The sequence below is a fragment of the Lactuca saligna genome, chromosome 2 (assembly GCF_052625555.1).
Source record: "Lactuca saligna cultivar CGN05327 chromosome 2, ASM5262555v1, whole genome shotgun sequence".
Lineage (NCBI taxonomy): Eukaryota > Viridiplantae > Streptophyta > Magnoliopsida > Asterales > Asteraceae > Lactuca > Lactuca saligna.
Window position 1 is genome coordinate 17,651,552 of NC_136418.1, and position 14,593 is coordinate 17,666,144.

The following is a 14,593-nucleotide window of genomic DNA, read 5'->3' on the forward strand; positions in this document are numbered from 1 at the left end:
ACGCTTTCCAAAGCGTATTAAACCCTTCCACGGTGAGACCTTTAATAAAACGTGGTCTCCTACCTGGAATTCCAAAGGTTTCCTCCTTTGGTCAGCGTAGCTTTTCTGTCGGTCTCTAGAGGCTTTCAATCGTTCACGAATCTGAACGATCTTCTCTGTCGTTTCTCGTATAATTTCCGGACCGGTGAGAGTGCTTTCTGGAACTCTTCCTCTAGCTAACTGGGTATCGCCAACTTCAGTCCAGCACAGAGGGGATCTGCACTTTCAACCATAGAGGGCTTCAAATGGAGCAGCCTTTATGCTTGTATGATAACTATTGTTGTATGAAAATTCTACAAGGGGTAAATGGATATCCCATGCCTTTCCAAAGTCAATCACACAGGCTCTCAGCATATCTTCTAAAGTTTGTATCATTCTCTCACTTTGCTCGTCTGTTTGTGGGTGGTAAGCTGTACTCATGTCTAGCCTAGTCCCCAGGGAACTTTGTAGTGACTGCCAGAATCTTGAAGTGAATCTACTATCTCTATCGGAGATAATGGATATTGGAACACCATGCAGTCGCACTACTTCCCTTAAGTAAGTTCTTGTAAGCTTTTCCATTTTGTCAGTCTCCTTGATGGGTAGGAAATGTGCGGATTTGGTCAATCTGTCGACAATGACCCATATGGTATCGAGTCCACTCGTCGTCTTGGGTAACTTGGTTATGAAGTCCATAGTAATCCACTCCCATTTCCATTCTAGTATCTCCGGTTGTTGTAGTAATCCTGATGGTTTCTGATACTCGACCTTAACCTTAGCGCAAGTAAGGCATTTACTTACGAAGGTAGCAATTTCTGCTTTCATGTTAGGCCACCAGTACAGTTTCTTAAGATCCAGATATATTTTATTTGAACCTGGGTGAACGGAATATCTGGAGTTGTGTGCTTCGGTCATGACTACGTTTCTGAAACCACCATGTTTCGGGGTCCAGATTCGGTCCATGAGATAGTAGGCTCCACCACCCTTGACTTCTAGATTCTTTTCCATTCCTCGCAGGGATTAACCCGCCACATTTTCAGGTTGCAAAGCTTCCATTTGTGCCTCCTTAATTTGTGTGGATAAGTGGGAATGGATAGTCATAGTCAGAGATTTGACCCTCCGACCAGTGTATTCCTTTCGACTGAGGGCGTCAGCTAGCACGTTGGCCTTGCCAGGATGATAACGAATTTCGCATTCGTAGTCATTTAGTAACTCAACCCATCGTCATTGCCGCATGTTGAGTTCCTTCTGATCGAAAATGTGTTGAAGGCTCTTGTGATCGGTGAAAATAGTACTCTTTGTTCCGTATAAGTAGTGTCTCCAGATCTTCAGAGCAAATACCACTGATCCTAACTCAAGATCGTGTGTCGTATAGTTCACTTCGTTTGTCTTAAGCTGTCGAGAGGCATGAGCAATAACCTTCCCTCTCTGCATAAGAACACAACCTAGTCCTTGATTTGACGCATCGCAATACACTACGAAGTCTTCTATCCCTTCGGGGAGGGATAGAATCGGTGCGGTGCACAAGACTTGTTTTAGCATCTGGAATGCCTTCTCTTGTTTCGCTTCCCAGCCAAAGGCCACACCTTTCTGGGTTAATGTAGTAAGAGGTTTTGCAATGCTAGAGAAATTCTTTATGAGTCTGCGATAGTAGCCAGCGAGACCTAGAAATTGATGAATTTTTGTAGGTGTCTTTGGTACCAACCAATTCTCAATGGCCTTAATTTTGGAGGGGTCCACGTGTATACCTTTCTCGCTAACAACGTGGGCTAAAAATTCGACTCTTCAAATCCAAAATTCGCATTTAGAGAACTTCGCATAGAGTTTCTCCGTTCGCAGTGTTTCTAGGACTTTTCGTAGGTGCTGACTATGCTCTTCCTCACTTCGGGAGTAGACAAGTATATCATCAATAAAGACGATGACGAACTGATCCAAGTAAGGACGGCATACCCTATTCATTAGGTCCATAAATACTGTTGGTGCATTGGTTAATCCGAACGGCATCACTACAAATTCGTAGTGTCCATAACGAGTTCGGAAAGCTGTCTTTGGAATATCCCCCTCTAGAACTCGTAATTGGTGATATCCGGATCGTAGATCTATCTTTGAGAAGTAGTTTGCTCCTTGAAGTTGATCGAATAGGTCGTCAATACGGGGTAGAGGATAACGGTTCTTGACAGTAAGTTCGTTCAGCTCTCTATAGTCGATGCACATACGGAACGAACCGTCCTTCTGCTTTACAAACAGGACCGGTGCTCCCCAAGGTGAGAAACTTGGTCTTATGAATCCTTTTTGAAGGAGTTCGTTAAGTTGACTGGAAAGTTCCTGCATCTCTGCTGGTGCGAGACGATAAGGTGACTTCGCTACTGGGGTAGCCCCTGGAACTAAGTCGATTCTGAATTCGACTTGGCGTTGTGGTGGTAATCCTGGTAGTTCTTCTGGAAAGATATCGGGAAAGTCGCGTACTACTAAAATGTTCTTGATGTCCTTCAGTTCTTGACTTGTATCAACGATGTGCGCTAGGAATGCTCGAAAATCCTTCCGCAAGCACTTTCGAGCTTGGATGCACGAAATGATGCGAAGGTTTGTACTTGATTTGTCGCCGTAGATAACTAAGGTTTCGTTGTTAGGGAGATTAAGACGGACTGCTTTCTCAAAGCACATGATGTCGGCGCGCAGAAGACTCAACCAATCCATGCCGACTATGACGTCGAAACTTTTAATTTGGACCGGCATGAGATTGATTGGAAAAGAATGGCCATCTAAAGTTAACGTACAGCCCATGTATATGTAGTTAGTGTTTTCGGTTTTTCCGTTGGCCATCTCTACAGTGAATGATTTTTCTAACTTGCTAGGTTTAGGTTTAAGTAAATGAATAAAGTTTTGACTCACGAAGCTTCTCTCCGCTCCACTATCGAATATTATGCATGCATATGAATTATCGAGAAGGAACGTACCAGCAACTCCAGTTGGGTCAGCTACAGCTTCGTCGTGGCCTATCGCCAAAACTCGTCCCACACCGTCAGTGCCTGCTGCCTTAGGTCAGTTCCTCTTGTAGTGGCCCACCTCGCCACAACCGTAGCAAGTCTGGCCTACACCCGCACTGGGAACTTGAGTGATCGGTTTTGCGGGGTCCTTGCAGAAATGGGCTGTGTGTCCCTTTCTGTTGCAGTTGGCGCACTGCATTTCCCGACAAGTTCCATGGTGGTGGTAAGTGCATTTGGTGCACTTTGGAAGGTTACCTACATAAGGCTTTGATGGGTAGGTACTTGTAGGAGCTGTAGTTGGTACAGTGGCAGCATTCACTGAAACCAGTTGTTTCTTAGCGGATTCTTGGGAAGACCCACCCTTCCCTTTATTCCATACTCTCTTCCTGTTGTTGTTGTTGTTGTTGTTGTTGTTGTTGTTGTTGTTGTTGTTGTTGTTTCCTTTATGTGGTTCTGGTGCAGAATTGGTTGAGTTCTGATGACCTCCGTAGTCAATCAGAGATTGTGCCAGTTCCTTAGCACTTTCACAGGTGTCAGGTTTGGAAGCTAACACGCTTGATCGTATTTGGGGCGTCAGTCCCCAGATGTACCTTTCTATTTTCTTGCTCTCGGGAGCAATCATATCTGGGCAAAGGATTGCCAGATCGCAGAATCGGTTGGTATAAGTTGCGATGTCGGTACCAACCATTCCGAGAGTCCATAGTTCGTGTTCGAGCTTTTGAATCTCTCCCCGTGGGCAGTATTCTCTCATCACCATGGCTTTTAGGCTCTCTCAGCTTATGGAGTTTGCCACAATCAGGGTAAGTACTTTAACGTGGCCATTCCACCAAGTTAAAGCTCTATCAATAAGGGTGAAAGTTGCAAATTTAACTTTGCTATGCTCGGGACAGGAGCAGATTTCAAAGACTGCCTATGTCCTTTCAATCCACTGTCTCAGGGCTAACACACCACCAGATCCATAAAACATCCGGGGCTTGGCATTAGTAAAGTCCTTATAAGTGCATTCTCGGGGTGGTCCATGACTCTCGCCATGGTTGGATGGGTGTGTGCCAGATCCCGAGCCATTAGTACTCGAGTTATTGATCTGTGACATGGCAGCTGCTACCGCTGCAGTGTCTGCTGCTTGGAACATAACAGCATCAAATTGAGGTGGTGGAGGTGGTGGTGGTACAGGTGCTTCCCCACCGTTGCTTCGCCTTGGATTCCTATGCGGAGGCATCCTTCAACTATAGGTTGAAAAGGTAAAGATAAGAATTCCATAGAATAGAGAATTAATGTGTCTCATGAACTAAATTGCCATAGTTCAACAACAGATGCTAGTATGAGTCTTAAAATAGAAGAATGAAAGTTATTCGTAAGACTGAAAGTATGAAACAAGTATTTGGTTTCTCAAAGACTTTTGAGGGTTTGAACGAAATACTCAACGTAGTAATAATAGTGTCACTTATATTAATATAAAAGTTGATACAACGATCATGAAAATTTGACCCCTATAAGGGTCTCCGATTACAAAGTTCGAGAAATTTAAAGACTTTTAGCCGAGGTCCTAAGCTATAACATAATTTGAGTGTTTGAGAAGCACTACTTGCGACATAGGTTGCGCTTGGAACTTGACTCTGCATCTGATTGCTTCGACTCCATTAGACGCCTATCAAAAGCGGCTTGTTGTTCCCTCAGTTCAACGAGGGCTACAATCATTTGCGCTTGGAATGCCTCGGTTTGGAGTTGAGCATTGTCTTGCATCTTGTCCAGCCTACGGATGTCAGAAGTGTGAACCTGCACTTCCATGTTGATATCCCGGAGTCGGCTAGCTTGAACTCCGGACTGATAGGACTGATTGGCTAGCTTACCCACCATTACCGGGAGTGCCCGATCAGCCGAACCTCCGCCGCGGACATCATAGAAGTCCCGGCACATGCCGTAGGGAGGGCGTAAGTTCTGTTGTTGGCTCTAATGATGGAGGTGACTTCCCCAGACGGGAGTCGGTCCTTGAAAGTTCCTTACGAAGACGGGAGGTTGAACGGGTGGTTGATCGATCACTTCCGGTTCTGAGTCGGTACTGGAGTTATCATCCACTTCTATGGGTTCCTCGTCCTCTTCGGGATCATCTTCGATCCATCCTCCGTTGCCTTGGTTGGGAAAGTAGGGGTCGCCGGGGTGGTGAAATCCAGCCATTTGACTGTACGAGAAATAGGGTTATAGGAGTTGAATAAAGCTGAAACTTGCAAAACATGTAAGTTAAACTAGTTTAGGTAGCAAATACTCCTATAGTATTTAAATTATTGTGTTTGATTCTAGTAACGGTTTGGTAAGTTTTGACTTGTTGCTTACTACGATCATTCCTCGATATACGTTGGTCCAATCTCGGGCAAATATAGTTGATCACGCTATATTTGTCCAAAATCTGATTACATATATCGAGGCTTAATCGTAGGGTCAACTTGTCTAAATACTTGTTGTATAGTTAGATATCATGAAAATAATTTGTTGTATGCATGTAAATGTACTTAAATGAACTATCAGTTTAAGTTAAACGTAACGCTGCTTAAGCGCAAAAAGAAAAATGTTTTGTCAGAGAGTGTTATTCCCTTAAGCATTTATAGTTTGTATATCTTATGTGGTTCGATATACTTAGTTCACTATAAACATTGCTCTGATACCAATCTGTCACACCCCCAAACCTGAACGGCGGAAACGTTCGGGGGCGGATGACATCATGTGGTAACGTAACAAATGAATACATAGTAAAGAAAGCAATACAACCATCACATATATAATTGAAAGTTTACATTTGTCAAAAGTTACATGTTCAAAACCAGTTACAATATGATGTCAAAATATGAGATTAAACTGGCGCTGCAGCATCCCTTCATCAAAAGCATAATGATACCTTAAATTACTGATTCCCTGGGACATACAAGTAATTTTGAAAGAGTAGATCAGCATTTAAGCTGGTGAGTTTCATAATTATTTAAATGACAATGTTTGTATGAACTGAAATGTTTTGTCCTTGTTTGTTTGTGTTTAGAAAATCCTATATTTTCTACTAGTATAAAAGTAGCCTTCTCTCAAGACCAATGTTTGTTTCTGAAAATGTATGTAAGTGTAAAATAACCAATGTGTTTGAAAACCTTGTAAATCAATGCATTTTTAATACCCCATGTGAGTTTTATAACCATACTATTGACTCGGAATGCCTATACACAACGTTCTTCAGGCGTTGGAATGTTATGAAGTTTGTTACCCCAAATGGTGGACTGTAGCTAACAGTCAGGGCGCGGGTTGTCAAGCCCGTATAGATCTATACACAAACACCATGCTCCCCTCCAAGGGATTCTGGTATATAATACAGGACTTGAAATGTGTACTCGAACGTACGTGAAGTTTATGTCTCACAAAACTGTGGTATAAAAACAGATTTACGTGTTAAAATGTTCGTTTGTTCCTGTATATGAAAGTGACTTCTTGAGAATCATGTTTCTAGTATGTAATAGTCAGAAATTTGTTCGTAAAACTATACCTATTATAGTTTTAAAAGTGTGTCTCGTGTGTTTAGAAATACCTAGAAAAGAAATCATTTGTTATGAAAGCATAGATTTTTGTAGAGCCTAAGGTAGACAAATATACATATAATATAAGAAAATGTTTAGTTTATACATGCATTACAACAATTTATATTTCAAAAGATAGAATTCTATTGTAACATATTTTATATACCAAAGTTTCCTATAAAGTTTATAAATCATATGTGATTTGGATATATAAAAGCATATAAAATTATTCTTTATGTAACACACGATAATACTCGTGTGTTTTACTTGTATTCTCCCCCGTGAAAGCATATAAAAGCATTTAGAATATCTTAAAAAGGTTAATTAAGGGGTATGAACTCACTTGAAAGTTTGAAGATAGCGAGATGGAAAACTGGGCAGAGTTTCGTCTTGGGAAACAGATTTTTCTTGGGATTCTCGGGAATCTCGGGAGTAAAATCGACCCTCGGGACTTGAGCAAAAAGACCAGAACTTCGGGGTAGTGCAGGCACGGAAATCGAGGCAAGATCCTGAGAGAAAGGAGAGAAATGGGGTGAATTTCCGGGAACCCTCGCATCTCTATTTATAGGGGGTCTGAGAAGCCTCGGTACGCGGGGCGTACGCTCGTACGCAGCACGTACTCATACGTCATGCATGACCGAGTCCTCGATTGCCTCGGCTTCGGATGGGACGGATCGGGTAGGGCGGGTCGGACGGGACGGGTCGGTAGCTTCGCATAGGGGCGACATGGACGGACCGAGACCAAGGCCCTCGAGTACGTGGGGCGTACGGGGTTACACAGCGCGTAACTCGGATGAGGACTCTGATTCCTTCTTCGGATATTACCGGATTTTTTATTTAAATATATATATAAATTATTTAATAAACTTCAAAAAATAATATCTCCTTCATACGAACTCCGTTTTCGATGGTCTTTATATCCACGCAAAGGTGAGACTACGCTTTACAACTTTCGTTTAGATTCCGTTGGCAAATTCCGAAATTATTTTTATTATTTATTTATAAAATGACGTCATTAAGGAATTTCTTTAAAAAATTCATAACTTCTTTATCTGACGTCATTTTTCGCCAGACTTTTCACCGCTGAAATACCAATGTCGAGACCTTCGATTCTCGTTTAGGTCATTCCGGTCAAAAGTCACTCGATCTCCGATTCGAGTTTTTGGTTGTCTGCTGCTAAGCCGAATTTGGAAAAATCTTAACTTCAATATACGAAGTCGGATTTGGGCGTTCTTTTTACGTACGATCATGGTTTAATGACATTTAAACATAGAGGGAATTTAAATAGAACTTTTTGGACATTTTATTATCAAAGTTAATTTTATTAACTCAAAAGTGGTTACAATACTTGACTTTTTAGGTCATTACAAAGAGTTGAAATATCGGGTTGTCACAAACGCAGTCTTCTCTACGTCTTCCTCCCTGACCCTGACTTGGTGGTATCCTGATTTCAAATCGATCTTGGAAAACCAAGATGGACCCTGCAACTGTTCGAAAAGATCATCTATCCTCGGGAGCAGATAACGGTTCTTCACCGTTAACTTATTCAGCTCCCTATAGTCAATGCAGATCCTGTGCGAACCATCCTTCTTCCTGAAGAAGAGGATCGGTGCTCCCCAGGTTGAGCTACTCGGTCGAATGAACTGCTTACCCAGCAGTTCCTGCAGCTAAGATGATAGCTCCTGCATCGCTGGCGGTGCTAAACGGTACAGCGCCTTGGCAATTGGGGCCGCACCTTGCACTAGATCAATCCTAAACTCAACCTGCCTCACCGGAGTCACATCGGGTAACTCCTCCGGAAACACATTAGCAAACTCTCTAACCACAGGGACCACTGAAACTGAGAGCTGCTCCCTAACCCGCGTATCTACGACATACGCCAAATAACCGGCACAACCGTGCTGAATATACTGTCGAGCCCTGGCCGCCGAACAAAACCCTGATCCCGACCTAGTGCCCTCACCATATACTACCAGTTCTCCCCCACTTGGGGTTCGAACCACTACCTGCTGTCCCTCACAGTGGATCATGGCGCCAAAACGGCTAAGAGAATCCATTCCTACAATCACACATACATCCCCCATGGGGATAGGAATCAAATCTATCGGGAAAGACACCCCGAAAATCTCCAACTAGCATCCTCAGTAGACTGAAGAAGCAGGAACCCCGTGCTCATTGGTGATCGAAACTCGTAACGGACACTCAATATCATCTATCAGCACACTGAACCCTCCAGAAAAGGTCTGAGATACGAACAACCGACTCGCCCCCTAGTCAAATAAAACCAAAGCAGGCAAAGAATTTACTGAAAAGTACCTGATCATAGGCACAACCAATAAGCATAGTACAAATACAATAACTGAGATAGAGAATAGAAACATGCCAGCAACCATATCATGTGCTGCCTTGGCCTCCTCGTCCATGAGTTGGAAGGCGCGACCCTGAGCCTTCAGAGGCTCCATCTTGACTAGCCTCCCATCTCCAATGCTCACAGTAGCTGGCGCGGAACCCTGCGCTGGCTTGGCGGCGAGTTGGGAACAGTTGGTCTTCACATGACCAACCTGATGACAATGGTAACAAATCCTCATATCTGCTGGAGGGGCGGACTGACGGCAGTCCCTAGCATAGTGCCCCTCCTTGCCACATTTGTGGCACCCCCCTCCTGCTCGACAAACCCCTGAATGAACCTTGCCACACTTTCCACAAGTGCGGATATGTTGACCCCCGGACCGTGTATCAGCAGTTTTTGACCGCTTAGGCACCGGCTGAGACTGTGCCGATGCCTAACGCTGCTCCTTCAGCTGCAGCTCTATCTCCAACTCACGCCGTCGCGCGGCTTCCTGTAGGTCCAGGAGGGTATCACATCGCTGAGTAGACACAAACTGTCGAATATCCGTCTTGAGCATACTCAGATAACGAGTCATTTGAGACTGCTCTGAAACAATCTCCGGGCAAAACATAGCCCTCTCCGTGAACATACAGGTAATCTCCATCACAGACTCCCCATCCTGTCTTAAGGTAAAAAACTCCTGAGCAATCCGTTCCCGTTCCACGCGTGAAGCGTAGCGGGTGCGAAACATATCACGGAATTGCTACCAGGTAATAGCAGCCCTCTGATCATCAGTATACAAACCCTTCATCAGCGTCCACCAGTCCTTTGCCCCAAGCCTCAGCAGGTTCAGGGCACACCTAACCTTTTGGTCAGCAGGGAATGAACACGTGAAGAAACATCCCTCCACGTTAGATAACCACCTCATAGCCCGAATGGCATCGTGCGTACCATCAAATGTTGGGGGCTTCGTATTTTCGATGTCCCGGTATTGGAAAGCCCTGTTGGCTCCACCTCCTCTAACCCCTGCAGCAGTTACAGCCAAAGTGGCTGTAGCGGCAGCTGTCTCTGGTAGAGCGGCATACCGCTCATCAAAATACTCGACCATCACGGTCTTAATCGACCCAAACATCTCTGGTAGCTGTGCTCGGAACGCAGCAGCAATCTCATCGTGCATGATCTCCCGAATCCGTGCTTCCAACTCCTTAGTCCCTATTTGAACCACAGGCTCAGGTGCTACCAGCACCTCCAAACCTCCATCTCCTGACCCTGATCCTGATCCTGAGCTGGACCCCGAAGAAACATGTCTCATCACCACCATACTACAAGCACACTCAATGCCTCAGACAGATCATATAATGATGGAAAACCAATTACCCTCAATCCCTAGGGGTTGTGACTTCCTTGATACGCATATGGGTCCTGTGCTTTCAGTAGTATGGGCCCCTACTACCTTCCATACCTAGCCATATTTGTCTCAAGTATCACCACAATGCCCTAAACTGTATTTAACATAATATGCGCTCGACCCTCACTTATAGGGGACATCGCTTAACTAGTAACTAATCCTGCAGTTCCGCACCACTCACACATCCATGAAACTTCCATCATCCCCTGCAGCGCTAGTGTACACTAGTTGCATATAGCGTTGGACCCAATAGACTTTCGAAAATCCAATCCCACACTAAGGTCGAATCGGACATTCTCAGCCTATAAGATCTTGACTATCCACAGCCGTGGTGCATACACTAATCATCTACAGTTATGGTGTCAATCCCATATACAAGAAACCCTAGGCTAATAGGTATCATACAATCAGGACAATCTATCATGTGATTCCTGAAAATACCTCGCCTAGCACTAGCATGTTGTTCTAACATATCAAAATAGCAAATAATTGTATGGTATTTTGGGCTTACTTACAGGCTTGGGCTGATCGTACCCTTTGCATCCTCCATACATTATTTTGAAAACCATTTTTAAGAACATATCTTCCAAAAACCTCCTTGGTTTGAGACTGGGTTCACACAAGTGTTCCTCCAATTCACTTAAACCAAGGCTGTGATACCAACTTGTAGCACTCAAAAATTTACAACAAATTTAAACTTTTAATACTAATAAAAGACTCAAATAGTAATTGTTTTTACAAAACATTTCCAAGTCGTTTATCATCAGAGTGTAACAAAATAGATCATGAGGATGAGGAGCGGTACGATCACGCCTTTGCCTTCCCTCGCTCTCATGAAGTACCAAAAACAATAAACTGAAAACTGTAAGCCAGAGGGCTTACTGAGCTACCCCCAAAATACCAACACCATATTGACAGAAACCACAACCATAATGATCAATCAAACAACATATATACAGGTCCATCGGCCGGACTGGTCCGCCCTACTAAGCCTACAGTCTATCTGAATCTATCCCGAGCCTTCGGCATGACTGGTTCGCCGCATGGGCCTACAGTCTCCCCGAGCCGCTCAGAGGGTGTGTTGGCCTTCAGCACAAAGCAGGACAGCCTCAACCCAACCAACAAGAAACTAACCATGTATGCATACTATCATATATTGGCATATACACATAACAAACATATCTATCTCATTGACCGTTAATCATAGAGTTTCACTCGTAACTAGAGTATTGACCTAACAGGTCACTAACATACCAATCCTTATGGATCATAAAAGCATAACATACTATATATCCTGATTCCGATCTAACAGATTAGAATCATATGTAGCATACCATAACAACCGATCTAACCGATCTCTAGTATAACAACCATCCTAAACAGGATGAATTCTAACAAAGCAATAACATAACACCCATCCTAAACCATGATAAAATCTAGCATGGTAATAACAAAGCAACCATCCTAAAGCCAGGATGTAAATCATAGAGGGTTGGCGTTGGTACCGTAGACCCTATCCATATAGTGAGGATAAGGCAACTCGTAGATGTCGATTGAAATGAAAACTCCAACTATCGGATCACTTGACACCGGCACCACCACCTATAACGATGGCACAATATACTCATAAGTTCTTACACTTATGGGACACCTCATAACCTCATAGTAATTCCTGATCAAGGTCAGAGTCCTCAATCAAGGTCAACAGTCCATGTTCAACTCAACTCGTCGAGTTCACTCGGCCACTCACCGATTTCGTGGAGCACATTCCAACTCGCCGAGTCATCGGAGTGACTCGTAGAGTCCCTTCGAATCTCGATCAATCCTTAAGGTCCACCCGTTGAGTTTCCTACTTGTAACTTGACGGGTACACACACATGCCTATCCAAGGGAAAAGCCATCTGACTCGCCGAGTTGTTCTTCAACTCGTCGAGTTTTATGGTGATCTTCTTCGGACTCGCCGTGTTGTTCATCCAACTCGCTGAGTTCAATGGCCATCTTCATGTGACTCGCCGACTCATCCTTGAGACTCATCGAGTCCATCCAGTCCTCTTTCCATACAGAGTTGTTTTGAGCCATGCAGCGGATCCAAATCACAGATCCAAGTTTCTAGAGCATACTTACCACGTACAGTTGCAAAATTTACGTGCATGCATGGTTATAAAGGCTCCAAATGTCTATTTTAAGTTCTTAATGGAGCTTCTAGTCAAAGAGGGACTCCAACCACAACCAATACAACAACTTTATGACTCTAGCATCCAAGAAGGGTCCAGATCTGAAGTTACAACTTCAGATCTAGCCCATAGCTCAACATCCCAACTTGAAAGTCCATAAAAAGCTCTAGAATCAACCAAAGGGAAGAAAAGGAAGTAAGAATGGTACTTTGATACCTGCAAATGATGCTAGCTGAGGGAAAACCCGCTTCCTAATCCTTTCTTGCTTCAATTTCCTTTGCACTCTTAGCTTCCTTCCTCCAATATCCTCTTTTCCAAGCTTCACACCCACACCAATGCACACACACACGAATTAGGGTTTCAAGTGTTCTCAAAGACTGTAAGGAGTCCCAAAGGAGGCTGAGGCTCCTTTAAATAGGGGTGCAAACCCTGAGATTTAGGGTTTCATCTGCCATCTCCTACTCGCCGAGTCCCAATAGTGGACTCGCCGAGTAGGTCACTAACCACGCGTTCTCACCCCGCTGCTACTCGACGAGTAGGTCGACCAACTCGTCGAGTAGAGCTATATCCAGAAATTTTTAAATAATTAATACTTGAGGATCGGGGCGTTACATACTCAACGAGTTAGGAGCCCTAAAATCGTCGAGTGGAAACCTGAATGACTGCAGGATTTTAGGTCACCTACCGACGAGTTGATAGCCTCGACTCGATGAGTAGGGCGGCCAAGATGAAACCCTAATTTCGGGTTTTTGCACCCTTTTAAAACATCCTAATCCTCACTTGCTGGTGTCATTCCCAGCCTCCAAGTCCCAATCCCTAATCCACAAAACTCTAGTGCCTTGTATTAGCTTGTGAGTGGTTTTTGAGTGAATATTGTGTTTTGAAGCTTGTTGAAGAAGGAGGAGCATGAGGATTCAAAAGGAAGCTAGTAGATCCAGAAACAACATTTCATCCTTTTCATTTTCTGGTAATCCAGTCTCAACTTTGCTTAACTGCTTTCTAGATCTCCTTCTTATTATTTTATGGGGTTTTTGGTCCAAGAAACATGATCTTTGGGACATGGACATCCCAAGTGGATATACTTTCAGATCTACACCCTTGAAGGGCTCACATGGCATAAAGGTGCAAGCTTTAGGGCTATGGGAGCCCCATACAAGCTATAAGTTTCCATTTTAGCCTTTTAAGATTTAAAGGGCCATGCATGGGGAGAAAGTTAGGAACTTTACGTGTTTATGGAGTGCTTAGAGTCTGGATATCTGTGAATTTTCCTTAGTTTGGAGTATGGGTGGCTTGCGGACCAAGATCTAAATCCTAAAGGTTTAGGGTTTGAGCTAAACCCATGAAGAAGGGATATTAATGGGTAAAGTTGGAAACTTTACACTTAAAAGGACGTTTTCAGTGTGCATGAGGAATAACAAGTTGAGATTTGACGAGTAGGGGCTTAATCCTTTAAGAGGTCCCAAATAGACTGAAGAACTCGTCGAGTACATGGAGGAACTCGTCGAGTTGAGTCGTTTTTGTCCCGATTCTGTACCAGATAGAACTCGACGAGTCAGGTGGATGACTCGGCAAGTTAGATCCCGATTTCATGGTTTTGATTTATAGAACTCGGCGAGTTGAGTCAACTTGGAACGTTGAATTTGATCAGTACGTTGACTTTGAACAGGGGTAAAATAGTCAATTTTACCCTAACAAGGATTATTACTTTTCGACTAAGTGTTATTGTGATAATGATAGTCAGGGAGTCGTTGGAGCGGCCGTCATACATTCCACATACGAGACTTCATAGTTATTTTATGAGGTGAGTTTTCCTCAAGTAGGAACACATCGAAGGCACCAAGGTTGACCCATTTATGTATGTTAGTATGTTCCAGATTAAGGTCCGATGTCAGGCGGGGCCCGATGTAGGTTTATATGTTTTCCAGATTTCGATTCCATGTCGGGGTGTTACCCGAAGAATGTTAGTATGCTTGATGTCTTTGTGATTCTTGCATGTGTTTTTTATTTGTATGTTTCCGGACTATGATCCGATGCCAGGGCGGTTCCCAAGGAATACTTGTATGCTTTTGGATTTCGGTCTGATGCCGGACGGGGCCGAGGAATGTTGATATGTCGATGATTAGGTG